The sequence below is a fragment of the Triticum dicoccoides genome, chromosome 2A, assembly GCF_002162155.2.
Source record: "Triticum dicoccoides isolate Atlit2015 ecotype Zavitan chromosome 2A, WEW_v2.0, whole genome shotgun sequence".
NCBI classification, from domain to species: Eukaryota; Viridiplantae; Streptophyta; class Magnoliopsida; order Poales; family Poaceae; genus Triticum; species Triticum dicoccoides.
Genome location: NC_041382.1, coordinates 299745146 through 299765633, shown reverse-complemented (window position 1 = coordinate 299765633; position 20488 = coordinate 299745146).

The following is a 20488-nucleotide window of genomic DNA, read 5'->3' as shown; positions in this document are numbered from 1 at the left end:
TTGGTCCACATTCTTCCTTCTTTACAATTCTGCATTACATCTTTAAAATCAGCATCATGCACATATTGATCTTTGATGGTCTCCAAACCAAATATTTTGAAGTGAAGTTGTGAAAGCATAGTATAGCGGCGAGACAATGCATCAGCAATAACATTTCCTTTTCCCTTCTTGTGTTTAATGACATAAGGAAAAGTCTCAATGAATTCAACCCATTTAGCATGTCTACAATTCAGTTTAGCTTGACTTTTAATATGTTTCAAAGATTCATGATCAGAATGTATAACAAATTCTTTGGGCCATAAATAATGTTGCCATGTTTCTAAAGTCCGAACAAGAGCATATAATTCCTTATCATAAGTAGAATAATTCAGACTAGGCCCACTCAATTTTTCAGAAAAGTATGCAACAGGTTTGCCATCTTGTAATAACACACCGCCTAATCCAATTCCACTAGCATCACATTCAAGCTCAAAAGTCTTATTAAAATCAGGAAGTTGGAGTAAAGGAGCATGTGTCAACTTATCTTTCAATACCGAGAAGGCTTCTTCCTGTGCAGTACCCCAAAGAAAAGGCACATCTTTCTTTGTAAGCTCATTGAGAGGTGCAGCAATGGTGCTGAAATCTCTCACAAAACGCCTATAGAATCCAGCGAGGCCAAGAAAACTCCTCACTTGTGTGACTGTTTTGGGTTGCGGCCAACTCTCAATAGCTTCAATCTTGGCTTTATCAACTTCAATTCCCTGTGGAGTAATAACATAGCCAAGAAAAGATACTCGGTCGGTGCAAAAGGTGCACTTCCCAAGGTTACCAAACAAACGTGCATCACGTAGAGCAATAAAAACAACACGTAAATGTTCCAAATGTTCTTCCAAAGATCTGCTATAAATCAATATGTCATCAAAGTAAACTACCACAAATCGTCCAATGAAAGCACGTAAAACTTCGTTCATTAATCTCATGAAAGTACTAGGTGCATTAGTTAACCCAAAAGGCATGACTAACCACTCATGTAATCCAAACTTAGTTTTGAATGCTGTTTTCCATTCATCTCCCAATTTCATACGAATTTGATGGTATCCACTACGCAAATCAACTTTGGAGAATATTGTAGAGCCACTCAATTCATCAAGCATATCATCTAGCCTAGGAATAGGATGACGATAACGAATAGTAATATTATTAATGCCTCTACAATCAACACACATACGTGATGTACCATCCTTTTTCGGCACTAGAATAATAGGAACAGCACAAGGACTAAGGGATTCGCGTATATAACCTTTGTCGAGAAGCTCTTGTACTTGACGCATAATCTCCTTCGTCTCCTCTGGATTGCTACGGTATGGTGCACGGTTTGGCAGTGAAGCACCGGGAATTAAGTCAATCTGATGCTCAATCCCTCGAATAGGCGGTAATCCCGGTGGCACGTCTTGTGGAAAGACGTCAGCGAACTCCTGAAAAATGTTAGTGACAGCAGGAGGCAAAGAGGAAGGCACGTCCTCGAATGAAAATAATGCCTCTTTGCACACAAAAGCATAGCAAACAGATTTGCTGAAATCTAGCTCATCAATATCAGATTTGGTGGCAAATAAACATGCACTTTTCAATTTAATTTCAGAAGCAACACTAGATGGTTTATTATTAGGCTTCATTTGTTGCTCAAATTCTTTTGCCACAATCTAATTTTCACTCTTATTCGTCTCCTGTTTTGCTTTATTAGCTCTATTAATATCATCTTTCAAAATGGAATCAGGAGTCATAGGAAGCAAAGTAATATTTTTATCCTTATGAACAAGAGTATAGTGATTGTTTCTACCATGGTGTACAGAATTTTTATCAAATTGCCATGGTCTACCAAGTAATAAGGAACATGCTTGCATAGGTACCACATCACAATCAACATAATCAGCATATGTAGAGATACTAAAATGCACACGAACAGTACGTGTTACCTTAACCTTGCCGCTGTTGTTGAACCATTGGATGTAGTAAGGATGTGGATGTGGTCTTGTGGTGAGAGAAAGCTTCTCCACCATCTCCATGCTAGCCAAGTTATTGCAGCTCCCTCCATCTATGATGACGCGCACAGAACGTTCTTTCACAACTCCCTTGGTATGGAACAAATTGTGCCTCTGATTTTGCTCAGCTTGTGTGACCTGCACACTCAAAACACGTTGAGCAACTAAACATTCATACCTGTCAGCGTCTTCAGCAGCCATGTATTGCGTCTCATGATCAGAATCATCTCCACCATGTTCTTCACGTGTAATAAGAGCCAAAGTCTCCTCATCATAGTCACTAGCGGACTCCTATCCACCATCCGCGGTAGCAATCATCACACGTGGAGATTTGCATTCTCTCGCATAATGACCTCCTCCCTTACAACGATGACAAATAATATCACTTGTGTGCCCTGTTGATGCCATGGAAGAAGCAGAACTCTGTGCAGGCCCAGCAGGTGTGCTCTTTGGCAGATAATGGTGGTTGTGCCTGTTTTCTTGTATCACAACTGGAGGAGACACCTGATTGAGGTGCTGGTGCAGTTGAAGTAGAAGATGCACGCGGTGTCCATGATGAAGGTCGGCCTGCAGAAAAGTTAGTTTGCACCAATGCTTGTCGATCCTGCACTTCACGTTCAGCTTTACAAGCAAGATGGAATAAACGAGTGATATTAGCATACTCCTTATAGTCTAGAATGGTCTGAATCTCTCTATTTAATCCACCCAGAAAACGTGCAAGCATAGCTTCATTCTCCTCAACAATACCACATCTAATCATGCCAGTTTGTAATTCCTGATAATATTCTTCTACAGAATTTTTTCCTTGTCTTAAGCGCTGTAATTTCTAAAGCAATTCACGTTGATAATATGGTGGAACCCAATGAGTATGCATAGCAGTTTTCAAAGCAGCCCAAGTAGTTGGAATAGGATATAATCTACAATGTTCAGACCACCATACACATGCAAAACTAGTGAAAGCACAAACAGCAGCGGCAACCCGTCTCTCCACGGGATATTGTAAACATGTAAATCGTTGTTCAGTTTCTAACTCCCAAGTAAGATATATATCAGGAACATATCTACCCTCGAAAGGTGGAATATTCAATTTCAGTTTAGGAAGATGGTCATGATCTCGTACCTGAGGGAAAGCCCTACCATTGTGATTATTTGCATGTGGACGACCTGGTGGTTGTGGTGCAGGTGGTTGCACGTAGTTCTGATTTTGAGCAACCTCATCCTCGTAATCTCCCACATAATCATCCTCCTCCGCATCAGCAGCAGGAGCCACAGAAGTATCAACAGCAGCACCAACAGTTTGGCCAAACGCAAGAGGAACACGGCTCGCTCGGCGGAGATCTGTTTCGCGACGTGGAGGTAGTCGTTGTTGTTGTTGTTGGAGAGGTGCGTTGGGTGCAGCGGGTGGTGGTGGTGGAAGACGCGCGAGCAATTCATTAAACTTGTTATCGAGCTTTGTTTCGAACGTCTTCTCCATGCCATCTATCTTCTCCATGGCCTCTTCAAATCTGTTTAGCACATCTTGCACCTGTCCACTCATCATTTGCTGAAATTTATCATGCAAATCCTTATTCGTCATGTTCTCCCAGTCAGTCTCGTCGGCTTGTGATCCTGGCATATTTAGCAGCAATAGAAACACACAAGAATATGATCCTACAGACTACTAACAAGAGGTGGTGGTGGGTGTCAGAAATCCGTCAAGCAAATCTCAAATTCTTACCAGTTCTTACCCAGCAACAGGCGGTGATCGGCAACCGTTGTAGTCAAAAACTCTCAAAGCTTGGATGGAGCGATTACCAGGGAGAGTCAACGCATGACTTAGATGTATGTGGAGCTGGGAAGGCTTATAATATGGTAGCAAAAAGGGTCAGCAATAATCAATTCAGAGATGCAAAGTTGAATAAACGCTCAACGACGGTACTGTGCTGGTCCTAGGCTAGACTATGCTAGAGACGCGAGCCTAGAACACCAACAAAATCACGGCGCGGCACGTAAACAAGGGAAAAGCACACTCTGGATTTTTTTTCGCTCTTTTTTTTGTGCTATTTTTTTTGCGCTGCTTTTTTTTGCGAAAAATCACTATAATGGCGAGTGTCTCAAAACTCTTCCTAGGTAAAACTGACAGGATGGGCACGAAATTTTTTCGACCAATTTTTTTTCGACTGCCCGGACCCAAAAACTGGAAACGGGCCAAAAAAAACTTCCTATAATGGCACCTGTCTGAAAACACTCAGAAACACCTAAAAATAGGATAGCCAGAATTTTTTTTTCTGAAACCTACTCCGGCAAGGAAACACGAATGGGAATCTAGATGGATCTCGAAAACAAACCTAATATGACAAGAACTCGGATTGGTGGTGGATATATGGTAGTAGATGGCAGCGGTGGTGGTATATGACAGCGGTGGTTGATGAGGACATCAATACCATTGTTACACCCACAGCCCCTACTGCTACATATACGGGACCAATTACTAGAGCTCGCGCACGCCAATTAAATTATCAGGTACTTTCGTTTCTTGGTAATGATTCTCATGTTCATGAGAATATGATGCTGCCTAAATTGAATACATTTGTTTTGCTTACAAATGAAGGGCCTAGCTTGGAGAAGGATGAACAGTGGAGCAAGAACAAGCATGGAGATGATGGCATGCGCAAGGGGAACAAGAACGGAGTTACAAGTGATGATTTCAGGACTTTGAAGCCACCATAATGGGTGCATGAAGCCTTGGACGAAATATACAAGATGCCACTTCATAAATTTCGTCCCGAGGCTATTATAGGTGCCGCGTCACCTTTTTATTGGGCCAGGCCCATGTAATTTCGAAATACATAAGTATAGGCTATTTTTAGAGTCCGTATGTGTGGGGAAATAAGAGATAGGGTTGATTTCGGACCCCTCCACCAAGGGCCACGAAATTCCCCCTCTCTTCCTCCATATATACAGCCCTTAGGGCACCGTTTAGACTTTGGGTTTTGTTTAGATTAAAAGTTCACCATAGCTGCAACTTCGCATACTTCGTTTGTGTTCAACGACCAGACAAAGGCGTCACAGAACCCCACCTTGATCAATAAAGCTTTCATCTTATATTCGCAATATCCAGATTGCAATCTTAGTTTCTTGCTTGTTCTTCGTTTGCTTGCAGGAAACAGACCCTCGTGGTCAGGTTGATCGTGCTCCGGCGTGGTCAATAACCTCTCGGAGTTGGTTTAGCGATTGCTAAGGCGCGGCGTCCTCGCACGTTCGTAGTCGGATCATCAAAGTCGACTTCCACCAAAGCGATATCCATCATCTCATCGAAAGACGGGACACCTTTGCCTCTATCAGTGGGTATCGACAGTTATGTTCTCTTTTGTTCGAATACGACCTATGTTTGAACAGGAAGCCCCCAAGTGACCATAAGAGTTGTTTAATGACGCTGATTCGAATACGATCCACGTCAGACCAAAGGGGTTAAGCTATGATTCAGATATGATCAAGAAGCCCCCTACTGGGTTTGGCAGTATGCCAATCAAGAGGGTATCGACAGCTATGTTCTCTTTGGTTCAAATACGACATATGTTTGAATAAGAAGCCCCCAAGTGATCATGGCTAGATTCAGATATGATCATAAGCCGTACCAGAGCGAAAGCCAGATTCAAATATGATCTGCTCCCTGTTGGTTGTTTCAACATCATGATAAGGAAGACATGTAAACCTTTGAGGATGAAAAGGACAGAGGCCCTGCTTTATTGCTTTTCATAATATATACATCAGCAAAAATATGTACATCCTGATAGCCGGTGGCTCAAGTATAGTAAGGCCAAAGATGAGAAATATTCCACGGCCGGCGGGTCTCCTCCTCTGACTTACGCAAGTCTTTATGCTCTCGAACATCAATGAGGTAATACGACCCGTTGTTCAGGTTCTTGCTGACCACAAAGGGTCCTTCCCAAGGGGGGGATAGCTTGTGCATATCAGATTGATCCTCGATGAGCCGGAGCACTAAGTCACCTTCCTGAGAAGGGGAATTTCGTGACCCTTGGTGGAGGGGTCCGAAATCAACCCTATCTCTTGTTTCCCCACACATACGGACTCTAAAAATAGCCTATACTTATGTATTTCGAAATTACATGGGCCTGGCCCAATAATAAGGTGATGCAGCACCTATAATAGCCTCGGAACAAAATTTATGAAGTGGCATCTTGTATATTTCGTCCGAGGCTTCATGCACACATTATGGTGGCTTCAAAGTCCTGAAATCATCACTTGTAACTCCGTTCTTGTTCCCCTTGCCCATGCCATCATCTCCATGCTTGTTCTTAATCCAATGTTCATCCTTCTCCAAGCTAGGCCCTTCATTTGTAAGCAAAACAAATGTATCCAATTTAGGCAGCATCATATTCTCATGAACATTAGAATCATTACCAAGAAACGAAAGTACCTGGTAATTTAGTTGGCGTGCGCGAGCTCTAGTAATTGGTCCAGTATTTATAGCAGCAGGGGCTGTGGGTGTAACAATTGTATTAATGTCCTCATCACGTATGCTTTTCGGTTTCTGTAATGCACCTGCTACCTTTCAAAGATGTATGACTACTATATTCTTTGATTTTGGTGAACATATTGTTGAGGTTTTCATGGATGATTTCTCTGTTTATGGGACTTGTTTTGATGATTACTTAAGCAACCTTGATCGAGTTTTGCAGAGATGTGAAGAAACTAATCTTGTCTTGAATTGAGAGAAGTGCCACTTTATGGTGAATGAAGGTCATAAATATCCGAAAGAGGTATTGAAGTAGACAAAGCTAAAGTATGCAATTGAAAAAATGCCATGTCCTAAAGATATTAAAGGTATACGAAGTTTCCTTGGTCACGCTGGTTTCTATAGAAGGTTTATGAAAGACTTCTCTAAAATTTCTAGGCCTCTTACTAATCTCTTGCAGAAATATGTTCCATTTGTTTTTGATGATGATTGTGTAGAAGCCTTTGAAACACTTAAGAAAGCCTTAACTTCTGCACCTATTGTTCAACCACCTGACCGGAACTTGCCTTTTGAAATTATGTGTGATTCTAGTGATTATGCTGTTGGTGTTGTTCTAGGACAAAGAGTTGATAAAAATTAAATGTTATCCATTATGCTAGTAAAACTCTAGACAATGCCCAAACAAATCATGCTACTATTGACAAAGAATTTTTAGCAGTTGTGTTTTTATGTGATAAATTCAGATCTTACATAGTTGACTCTAAAGTAATTGTTCACACTGGTCATGCTGCTATTAAATACCTTATGGAAAAGAAAGATGCTAAACCTAGGCTCATTAGGTGGGTTCTTTTGCTACAAGAATTTGATTTGCATATTACTGATAGAAAGGGAGCTGAGAATCCCGTAGCTGATAACCTGTCGAGATTGGAAAATATTCTTGATGACCCACTGCCTATTGATGACAGTTTTCCTGATGAACAATTAGCTGTTATAAAGGCTTCTCGTAATACTCCTTGTTATTCAGACTAGGCTACTTACATCGTTGCTAAATTTATACCACCTAGTTTCACATACTAACAAAAGAAAAACTTCTTCTTTGATTCAAGACATTACTTCTAGGATGACCCACATCTTTATAAAGGAGTAGTATTATTAGACGTTGTATACCTGAACATGAACAGGAACAAATCCTACAGAAGTGTCATTCCGAGGCCTATGGAGGACGCCACGCTGGAGATAGAACCACACATAAGGTATTGCAATCTAGTTTTTATTGGCATACTCTTTTCAAGGATGCTCGTAAGTTTGTCTTATCTTGTGACGAATGCCAAAGAATTGGTAATATTTCTAGACATCAGGAAATGCCTATGAACTATTCACTTGTTATTGAACCATTTGATGTTTGGGGGTTTGATTATATGGTATCTTTTACTTCCTCTAATGGGTATACACATATTTTAGTTGATGTTCATTACGTTACTAATTGGGTAGAAGCTATTCCAACTAGTAGTTCTAATCATAACACTTCTATTAAAATGCTTAAAGAAGTTCTTTTCCCGAGGTTCAGAGTTCCTAGATATTTAATGATCGATGGTAGTTCACATTTTATTCATGGTGCATTCCGAAAACTACTTTCTAAATATGATCTCAACCATAGAATTGCATCTCCTTATCATCCTCAATCTAGTTGTCAAGTTGAGTTGAGAAATAGAGAAATAAAGCTAATTTTGCAAATGGCCGTCAATAGATGTAGAAAGAATTGGTCTAAGAAACTTGATGATGCATTGTGGCCGTATAGAACTGCTTATAAAAATCCTATGGGTATGTCTAAATATAAAATGGTTTATGGAAAAGCATGTCATTTACCTCTTGAGTTAGAACATAAAGCATATTGGGCAATTAAAGAAATCAACTATGATTTTAAACTTGTCGATGAGAAGAGGTTATTTGATATTAGCTCATTAGATGAATGGAGAACCCAAACCTATGAAAATGCCAAGTTATTTAAAGAAAAAGTTAAAATATGGCATGATAAAAGAATTCAAAAACGGGAATTCAAAGTGGGTGAGTATGTTCTATTGTACAATTTTCGTTTCAAATCCTTTGCAGGAGAACTTCTCTCTAAATGGGAAGGACCGTATATCATCGAAGAAGTCTATTATTATGGAGCTATTTAGATCAATAATTCTGAAGGCACTAATACAAGGGTGGTCAATGGACAAAGAATTAAGCATTATATCTCAGGTACACCAATTAATGTTGAAACTAACATTATTCAAACTATGACACCGGAGGAACACATAGAGAGACTTTCCAGAACACTCCAGAACCCTAAAAAGGAATAGGTATGTGATACGGTAAGTAAACCGACTCCAAAAATTCCATAAAAAATACTTTCTACGAGTTTTGGAATATTAGAAAATTACAAAAGTAAGAAACAACCGAGGGGACCCATGAGGTGCACACGAGGCACCGGGGCGCGCCCACTCCCCCTGGGCGCGCCCTGGTGGCTGGTGGGCCCCTCGTGAGCCTTCCTGACTCCGTTTTCTTCTGGAATACTTTGTTTCAAGATAAAAAGTCTTTATATATACTCTCGAACGTGTTGACCATCATATTGCAGAAGTATCTTCTGTTCTTGTTTCATGCTATTTTTCTGCCAGATCTAGATCGCCATGGCTCCACCAAGCTTCTCCAAGGACAAGTTCTATGAGAAGGTCATCAACCCCTACCTACCGGAGGTGATGAAACACCCTCAAGCCATTGAGATGCGTGAGGGGGTGCTTCAGTCCGGATGTTCAAGGGCACAAGAAGACAGGAAGCATGGAGGCCAGGCTTGAAGCTGTGGAGCAAGAGATGTTCAAGTGCCAGGGGATGGTTGAACACACACTCAGTGCCAACCACTCCATGATCATGGAATTCACCCATGAGCACACGGTGGATGGCAAGTCAATGGGGGACATCATCTTCAAGCTGAACAAGCGAGTCAACTATCTCCAAGGACAAATCTATGATCTTCAAAATCAAAATTTTCAGTATGAGGCAAGATTTAAAGGTATGAGTTTAGCTGCAAGTTTGAGGACTACGGAGACTCGTTCATCCTTTTATGATGGGGAACCTATACCATGGAAGCCGGAGGACAAGCCCACTACTTCATCACCACCATCATCACCGAAGATAGAAAGTTGAGTACACGGGTATGGGCACTCCCCTTGGCTTGTGCCAAGCTTGGGGGAGGTGGCCCAGTATCGTATCACCAACACTTTTATTATCTTTACCTATTTTTAGTTCGATCCTTAGTTATTTCATGATTTAGTTGAATAAAAGTTTAGTATGATCTATTTTCAAGTGCTAGTTTTGTGATCTATTTATCTATGTAATCGAGTTGAGAGTTATATAATAAAGAGTAGCTTGAGTTTTTGCTTCTTTACTTTTATGTTTCAATCTTAGTAATGAAAATAATGGAAAGATCATATGCTAATCTTTTGGAAAGTAATGACATTACATAAGGAAAAGTGTAAGTTGTAAAATTTATTGAAGGTTAACAAACATAACATTGGTTAACGTTGCAATCCATGAAAGAATTAGTAAGGAAAGAGAAGATTGACATGCAAATATACTATCTTGGACATCTTTTATGATTGTGAGCCCCCATTAAGTATTTTATATCAAATTGTTGACGTTGGACAAGGAAGACAACGTAATGAGTTATGTCTGCTTATATTCACAGAGAAGTTATATTGTTATAGATCCTCCAACATGTGGTGCTTGCTCAATATCTTTGCTAGCCAAAAATATGCACCAAGTAGAGATACTACTTGTGCATCCAAAAGCCCTTAAACCCAATTTAATGTCATGAGAGTCTACTATATCTACCTATGAATTGAATAAGATCCTTCAAGTAACACTACTGCGGGATGCTGCTAACGCGACACTACAATTAGAGACCCTTCGACGAAACTGTGTGCGATGCATTAATCACAAACGGTGGTGTAATAAACCCGTAAAAATGAGATGAACTATTTGCGATTGCGTACTCATCAAACATGATTCAGATCAGAGGTGCATGTGCGATGTGTGGCATACGGTTAATCCATATGAACTATTTGCGATGATCTAGAACAACAGAAACGGCCAGCCAGATGAGGGTGTGTGCAATATATGACATACAGTTTACTAGGATGAACTGTGTGTGATTAGGCAACACAATAGAAACGGTCAGCCAGATCAAGGTGTGTGCGATGGAGGGCATACAATTCACTCGAATGAATTGTTTGCGATGAGCCAAGACAATAGAAACGGTTCAACTGAACAAGATGTGTGTGATACGCGGCAAACATGTCCGTAATCAGAAATGTGTGCAAAGACCAATAATAACACATACGATTGCTGCTAATAAGCCGTGTGATTTGCTCTGTCTATAGAAGAACAACATATATATATATATATATATATATATATATAACTAAAATAAACATCCAATTACATAAGTGACTATACAGATCATTTGTACACACCTCAATAAATAATTGCATGCATTCTAAACTAGGAGAAACGATCGTCTACTCATCTACTTATTTTGATGCTCCCGCCACTGCTCTGTGGCTCGATCCCTGGTTTGGGGGAGGACGAAGACACTTCCTCATGTCAACGATCCGCCTATACATCTCGTAGCTTGTGTACGCATCCTTGGATGTGTACTTGACATGTTCATCATCCACTCTCTCATGCCAGGCACTGTGCCAGGCATTCCTGTCCTTCTTGCTCTCATCCTTCATCTTCATGTAGTAGGGGTCGATGATGTCCGAGGCGAGGTCAACTAGGGAGTTCTGTTTGTTGTTGTCGCTGCCCCAGACCTTGTAGTGGTCACGGATGTTGACAAGATTCTGGTATGTCAAGCCCGAAACCTTGAGTGCTTTTAGATCGTTGGTGGTGTCCACCGTAGCAAAACTGTAGTCGGAGCTGTTGATAAACCTGGAGAAATGCTCGCAAAGCCTTGTGGCCAGGTGGTAGTGGTAGACAAGGACGTCATGTCGCACGCACAACTCGGCGACGACAACCTTTCGATCTTGCCCGGCATGACTGCTGGTGAACTCGAGGTCGAAGCTGACCACTTGGTACTTGTCCTCAACAAGGAACTGCTCCATACTTTGGAAGGAGCTCTCCACCGAGACCGGCTAATTTGTGTACCCCTCACGTGGGTGTCCACCACGTGATGCGTGGTGAACTGCTCCCGTTGTCATCATCGACCGCTGGGAGCGCCATTGGAGCCATGGGGAGCGCCATTGGAACTGTTGGATGTCCTCTCTGTATGTGTCATCGTGGATGTTCTTACCGTAGCGTGTGGCGCGAGAGATGAAGGTAAATGGCCGCGGGAATAAATGGGGGCCTGGTGGCCTGGATTCTCGACGCGTCCACATGACAGTTTTTGCAGCGGGTAACTGCATCGTGGGGCCGCGCCCGATGCAACCGCATGCATAATGGCAGCATGAACGTGCGTGATTGTGCGCCGGCCCCAGACACTGGCAGCACGCTGATAATCCACAAGTATAGGGGATCACAACAATTTTCGATGGTAGAGTATTCAACCCAAATTTATTGATTCGACACAAGGGGAGCCAAAGAATATTCTCAAGTATTAGCAGCTGAGTTGTCAATTCAACCACACCTGAAAGACTTAATATCTACAACAAAATATTTAGTAGCAAAGTAGTATGAGAAGTAACGGTAAGGGTGGCAAAATTAACAGTAGCAGTTTTGTAGCAATTGTAACAGTGGCAATGGCAAAGTAACGTAGCAAAGATCAATATGTGAAAAGCTCGTAGGCAATGGATCAATGATGGATAATTATGTCGGATGGCATTCATCATGCATCAGTTATAACCTAGGGTGACACAGAACTAGCTCCAATTCATCAACATAATGTAGGCATGTATTTTTAATATAGTCATGCATGCTTATGGAAAAGAACTTGCATGACATCTTTTGTCCTACCCTCCCGTGGCAGCGGGGTCCTAATGGAAACTAAGGGATATTAAGGCCTCCTTTTAATAGAGAACCAGAACAAAGCATTAGCACTTAGTGAATACATGAACTCCTCAAACTACGGTAATCACCAGAAAGAATCCCAATTATTAACACCTTGGGGTATGTGGATCATAACTCGTAATAGGTGTCTACAACTTGCATGATAGGATCAAGAACACAAATATATTCATGGAAACATAATAGGTTCAGATCTGAAATCATGGCACTCGGGCCCTAGTGACAAGCATTAAGCATAGAAAAGTTATAGCAACATCAATCTCAGAACATAGTGGATACTAGGGATCAAACACTATCAAAACTAACTCGATTACATGATAAATCTCATCCGACCCATCACCGTCCAACAAGCCTACGATGGAATTACTCACGCACGGCGGTGAGCATCATGAAATTGGTGATGGAGGATGGTTGATGATGATGATAGTGTCGATTTCCCCTCTCCAGAGCCCAAAACGGACTCCAGATCTGCCCTCCTGATGAAGAACAGGAGGTCGCAGCAGCTCCGTATTGTAAAACGTGATGAACTTTTCTCTATTTTTTTCTCCTTGAACGTGAATTATGGAGTTGGAGTTGAGGTCGGTGGAGGTCCAGGGGACCCACAAGGCAGGGGGCGCGCCCTCCACCCTTTTTGTCAGCAGGTGGGTACCCCTCGGTTGATTCTTTCGCCAAGTTTTTTATCTATTCCAAAAATATTCTTCATAGATTTTCAGGTCATTCCGAGAACTTTTATTTCTGCACAAAAATAACACCAAGGCAATTTTGCTGAAAACAATGTCAGTCCGGTTAGTTCCATTCAAATAATGCAAATTAGTGTCCAAAACATGGGCAAAAGAGTTTGGAAAAGTAGATACGATGGAGACATATCAACTCCCCCAAGCTGAACCCATTGCTTGTCCTCAAGAAATTCAGTTGACAAGCTGAAAGTGATAAAGAAAAACTTTTACAAACTCTCTTTGATCTTGTTGTTGCAAATATGTAAAGCCAACATTCAAGTTTTCAGCAAAGGTTATGAACTAACCATATTCACAATAACATTTAGGTCTCACATTTACTCGTATCAATATAATAATCAACTTAGCGAGCAATAATAATAAATCTCAGATGACAACACTTTTTCAAAACAATCATGATACGATATGACAAAATGGTATCTCAGTAGCCCTTTCTGAGACTGTAAAACATAAATGCAGAGCAAGATCAAGGACTGACTAGACATTGTATTTCATGGTAAAAGATATCCAGTCACAGTCATACATAATATCAATTAATAACAATGCATACAAATGACAGTGGTGCTCTCCAACTACTGCTTTTTATAAGAGGATGATGACTCAGCAATAAAAGTAAATAGATAGGCCTTTCGCAGAGGGAAGCAGGGATTTACAGAGGTGCCAGAGATCGAGCTTTAAAACAGAGATGAATATAATTTTGAGCGGTATGCTTTCATTCTCAACATAACAACCAAGAGATCTCGATATCTTCCATACTAGATACATTATAGGCAGTTCCCAAACAGAATGGTAAAGTTTTTACTCCCCCTCCACCAACAAGCGGATGCCATAGCTGGTCCAAAACAACGGGTACCATCCAACTAACAACAATCCTGGGGGAGTTTTGTTTGATATTATATTTTGATTTGATTTGAGCATGGAACTTGGCATCCCGATTACTAGCCACTTTCTCATGAATGATAAGTGAATCAACACTCATCGCGAGAATAACCCACCTAGCATGGAAGATACTGACATCCCCAGTCGCTACATGAGCGATTCGGGCATACAAAACAGATTATCATTTGAAGGTTTAGAGTTTGGCACATGCAAATTTACTTGGAACGGCAGGTTAATACCGCATATAGGTATCACTACAGGAATCAAGCACTTTGCCTTCTGCCATGGCTGACGGCAAAGGCATGCCTGGCGGACGGCAAAGGCCTTTGCCGTCAGCCAGCAGACGACAACACATCCGGCTGAACAAACTACGGCAAAGGGCTCTTTGCCGTCTGCTGGCGAACAACAAAGATGCTAAGGCCTTTGCCGTCTACCAGCAGACGGCAAAGGGCCTGGACGGCACATGTGATAGCTTAGGTCCGTTAAGGGGTTAACGGCATGCTTTGCCGTCTGCCAGCAGACGGCAAAGTGCCCAAATAGGCTAGCACAGATGCCACCAGGTAGCTGACACGTGGCATGTTTTGTCGTCTGTTGGCTGACAACAAAGATGCAAAGGTCTTTGCCGTCTGCCAGCAAACGGCAAAGCATGCCATATAGGCAAGCCCAGTGCACCCCAGATTGCACAGGTAGCTGACATATGGCAGCTTTGCCGTTTGCTGGCTGATGGCAAAGCAGCTCTTTGCCGTCTGCCAGCAGACGGCAAAGTGCATGTATAGCCCCTGTTTTTCTTAAATTCAATCAATTTCACAGAATTTCATAGATATATATATATATATATATATATATATATATATAGAAGTAGAATTTTCTACAATAGCTTGCCACAGAACTAGTTAAGGGTTTCAACGATGCAAAAGTTCTCAAAAATCCTAAAAAAATACTGAACCAATCCAGTCAAAAAAAAATACTGAACCAACACACCTATAATATAACATGATCCAACGGAGGGATTAAAAAAATACGACTGCATGTGTCCTGGACGAAAAAAAAACAAATTGGTCAGCATATATTTATGTCGCATTGAGCTCAAAAGCTTGTTATTTTTGCCGAGGACTCATAAATACATATTGTGACAATCCCTCCGTTGGATCATCTTATTACATTAGAGAGATGCTCCCATATTTATTTCATATTTTTGATAACTTTTAAACCGTTAAAAGTTTAGAGTGCCTAAACAAGTTCTGTGGCAAGCTATGGTAGACATAGTTTTACCTATATATCTTTCCCTAATAATAAAGCACGAATTGACTTTGTCGGGTTCACCGTCACAATACGCTTCTTTCCGTAAGTTTACGCTTTCAGTTTTAATTTAAAAGATATACATGAGGTGGTACTAATTCGGGGAACCACGTTGTGTGCATTATAAATAAGAAAAACAGAAAGGAAATACTCCTCTGCTTCATTACAATCGATTTAATTACAGGACAATCATGGGCAGGTCTCTTTTCGATCGCTCGATTCGATGGGATTCGAACTATGTTTCGGCCGGCTATACCAGGTTGGCTTATTCTCCAAGCGGTGAATAGATGGACGTGGATGCGAGCTGAGCCATGGAACTCGACCATGGGCAGTCCCCGACAGTGTCGTCCTCACAAAGCGGATTGCATCAACCCGCCGTAGGGTCGAGTGAGCCGAGCCCTGGAACACGACAATGGACATGCCTGGACAAAGTTGTCCTCTCCTCACCGCCGAGCCCGCACGCGTGCAACCACCAGTCGGCCTCCAGCAGCCCGCCGCAGGTCGATTTCCCATCGCCCCAACCCTCTTGGCATGGTCACCCCGCTCGCCGTTGTCGGCACCTCCACTACGTCCCGTCGTTGGCCCCCACTGCTCGGCGCCCTGATACGTCTCCAACGTATCTATAATTTTTGATTGCTCCATGCTATAATTTTTGATTGCTCCATGCTATAATTTAAGCAAGATGACATGATGTAGAGGGATAGTTTTATGCAATATGATAAAAACCCCATCTTGTTATCCTCGATGGTAACAATACAATACGTGCCTTGCTGCCCCTACTGTCACTGGGAAAGGACACCGCAAGATTGAACCCAAAGCTAAGCACTTCTCCCATTGCAAGAAAAACCAATCTAGTAGGCCAAACCAAACTGATAATTCGAAGAGACTTGCAAAGATAACAAATCATAGATAAAAGAATTCAGAGAAGATTCAAATATTGTTCATAGCTAAACTTGATCATAAACCCACAATTCATCGATCTCAACAAACACACAGCAAAAAGAAGATTACATCGAGTAGATCTCCACGAGAGAGGGGGAGAGCGTTGTATTGAGATCCAAAAAGAGAAAAGAAGCCATCTAGCTACTAACTATGGACCCGAAGGTCTGAGGTAAACTACTCACACTTCATCGGAGGGGCTATGGTGATTATGTAGAAGCCCTCCATGGTGGATGCCCCTTCTGGCGAAGCTCCGAAACAGGCCCCAAGATGGGATCTCGTGGGTACATAAGGTTGCGGCGGTGGAATTAGGTTTTTGGCTCCGTATCTGATCGTTTGGGGGTACGTAGGTATATATAGGAAGAAGGAGTACGTCGGTGGAGCAAAGGGGGGCCCACGAGGCAGGGGGCGCGCCCTAGGGGGGCGTCCTCCACCCTCGTGGCCACCTCCCTCCTTTCTTGACGGAGGGTCCAAGTCTCCTGGATCATATTTGTTGATAAAATTATGTTCCTGACGTTTTCATTCCGTTTGGACTCCGTTTGATATTCCGTTTCTTCGAAACACTGAAATAGGCAAAAAAAACATCAATTCTGGGCTGGGCCTCCGGTTAATAGGTTAGTCCCAAAAGTAATATAAAAGTGGAAAATAAAGCCCAATATGGTCCAAAACAGTAGATAATATAGCATGGAGCAATCAAAAATTATAGATACGTTGGAGACGTATGAGGCATCCCCAAGCTTAATTCCTGCTCGTCCTCAAGTAGGTAAATGATAAAAAAGAATTTTTGATGCAGAGTGCTACTTGGCATAATTTCAATGTAACTCTTCTTAATTGTGACATGAATATTCAGATCTGAAAGATTCAAGAAAAAAGTTCATATTGACATAAAAATAATAATACTTCAAGCATACTAACTAAGCAATTATGTCTTCTCAAAATAACATGGCCAAAGAAAGTTCATCCCTACAAAATCATATAGTTTAGTCATGCTCCATTTTTGTCACACAAGAATGCTCTCATCATGCACAACCCCGATGACAAGCCAAACAATTGTTTCATACTTTAATAATCTCAAACTTTATAAACCTTCACGCAATACATGAGCGTGAGCCATGGATATAGCACTATGGGTGGAATAGAATATGAGGATGGGGGTTATGTGAAGAAGACAAAAAACGAGAAGATCTCACATCAACGAGGCTAATCAATAGGCTGTGGAGATGCTCATCGATTGATGTTAATGCAAGGAGTAGGGATTGCCATGCAACTGATGCACTAGAGCTATAAATGTATGAAAGCTCAACAAAAGAAACTAAGTGGGTGTGCATCCAACTTGCTTGCTCACGAAGACCTAGGGCATTTGAGGAAGCCCATCGTTGGAATATACAAGCCAAGTTCTATAATGAAAAATTCCCACTAGTATATGAAAATGACAAAACAAGAGACTCACTATCATGAAGATTATGGTGCTACTTTGAAGCACAAGTGTGAAAAAAAAGGATAGTAGCATTGCCCCTTTTTTTGGGCCTTTTTTTCTTTGGCCTTTTTTATTGGGACAATGCTTTATTAAATGATGATCATCCCACTTCTATTTATTTACAACTCAATGATTACAAATCGATACTAGAACAAAGTATGACTCTATATAAATGCCTCTGGCGGTGTACCGGGATATGCAATGAATCAAGAGTGACATGTATGAAAGAATTATGAACGGTGGCTTTGCCACGAATACTATGTGAACTACATGATCATGCTAGCAATATGACAATGATGAATTTGTCATGATGAACGGAATGGTGGAAAGTTGCATGGGAATATATCTCGGAATGGCTATGGAAAGCCATAATAGGTAGGTATGGTGGCTATTTTGAGGAAGATATAAGGAGGTTCATGTGTGAAAGAGCGTATCATATCACGGGGTTTGGATGCACCGGTGAAGTTTGCACCAACTCTCAATGTGAGTAAGGGCAATGCACGATACCGAAGAGGCTAGCAATGATGGAAGGGTGAGAGTGCATATAATCCATGGACTCAACATTATACGCACTCTCACCCTTCCATCATTGCTAGCCTCTTTGGTACCGTGCATTGCCCTTTCTCACATTGAGAGTTGGTGCAAACTTCGCCGGTGATCCAAACCCCGTGATATCATACGCTCTTTCACACATAAACCTCCTTATATCTTCCTCAAAACAGCCACCATACCTACCTATTATGGCATTTCCATAGCCATTCCGAGATATATTGCCATGCAACTTTCCACCATATCGTTCATCATGACACATTCATCATTGTCATATTGCTTAGCATGATCATGTAGTTGACATAGTATTTGTGGCAAAGCCACCATTCATAATTCTTTCCTGCATGTCACTCTTGATTCATTGCATATCCCAGTACACCGCCGGAGGCATTCATATAGAGTCATACTTTGTTCTAGTATCGAGTTGTAATCATTGAGTTGTAAATAAATAGAGGTGTGATGATCATCATTTTCTAGAGCATTGTCCCAAGTGAGGAATTAAAAAAAGGCCATAAAAAGAGAGAAAGGCTATAGATAAAAAAATGAGAGAAAAAGAGAGAAGGGACAATGCTACTATCCTTTTTCACACTTGTGCTTCAAAGTAGAACCATAATCTTCATGATAGAGAGTCTCTTGTTTTATCACTTTCATATACTAGTGGGAATTTTTCATTATACAACTTGGCTTATATATTCCAACAATGGGCCTCCTCAAGTGCCCTAGGTCTTCGTGAGCAAGCAAGTTGGATGCACACCCACTTAGTTTCTTTTGTTGAGCTTTCATACATTTATAGCTCTAGTGCATCCGTTGCATGGCAATCCCTACTCCTTGCATTAACATCAATCGATGGGCATCTCCATAGACCATTGATTAGCCTCGTTGATGTGAGATCTTCTCCTTTTTGTCTTCTCCACCTAACCCCCATCATCATATTCTATTCCACCCATAGTGCTATGTCCATGGCTCACGCTCATGTATTGCGTGAAGGTTTATAAGTTTGAGATTACTAAAGTATGAAACAATTGCTTGGCTTGTCATCGGGGTTGTGCATGATGAGAGCATTCTTGTGTGACAAAAATGGAGCATGACTAAACTATATGATTTTGTAGGGATGAACTTTCTTTGGCCATGTTATTTTGAGAGGACATAATTGCTTAGTTATTATGCTTTAAGTATTATTATTTTTATGTCAATATGAACTTTTATCTTGAATCTTTCGGATCTGAATATTCATACCACAAATAAGAAAAATTACACTGAAACTATGCCAACTAGCATTCCACATCAAAAATTGATTTTTTATCATTTACCTACTCGAGGACGAGCAGGAATTAAGCTTGGGGATGCCTGATACGTCTCCAACGTATCTATAATTTTTGATTGCTCCATGCTATATTATCTATTGTTTTGGACTATATTGGGCTTTATTTTCCACTTTTATATTATTTTTGGGACTAACCTATTGATAGGAGGCCCAGCCCAGAATTGCTGTTTTTTACCTATTTCAGTGTTTCGAAGAAACGGAATATCAAATGGAGTCCAATTGACCTGAAACTCCACGAAACCTGTTTTTGGACCAGAAGAAGCCTACGGAGTACCGGAGCTGCACCAGGGGAGTCCCGGGCTGCCCACGAGGGTGGGGGGCTCGCCCACCCCCCTAGGGCGCGCCCCCTACCTCATGGACAACCCGGAGGTCCACTGATGTACTTCTTTCACCCATATATACCCACGTACCCTAAAACTTCCGAAGAACAGAATAGATCTGGAGTTCCACGGCCGCAAGCCTCTGTAGCCACCAAAAGTCATTCGGGGCCCTGTTCCGGCACCCTGCTGGAGGGGGGAACCCTCACCGGTGGCCATCTTCATCATCCCGGCGCTCTCCATGATGAGGAGGGAGTATTTCACCCTCGGGGCTGAGGGTATGTACCAGTAGCTATGTGTTTGATCTCTCTCTCTCTCTCTCTCTCGTGTTCTTGATTTGGCACGATCTTGATGTATATCGTGAGCTTTGCTATTGTAGTTGGATCTTATGTTGCTTCTCCCCCTCTACTCTCTTGTAATGGATTGAGTTTTCCCTTTGAAGTAATCTTAT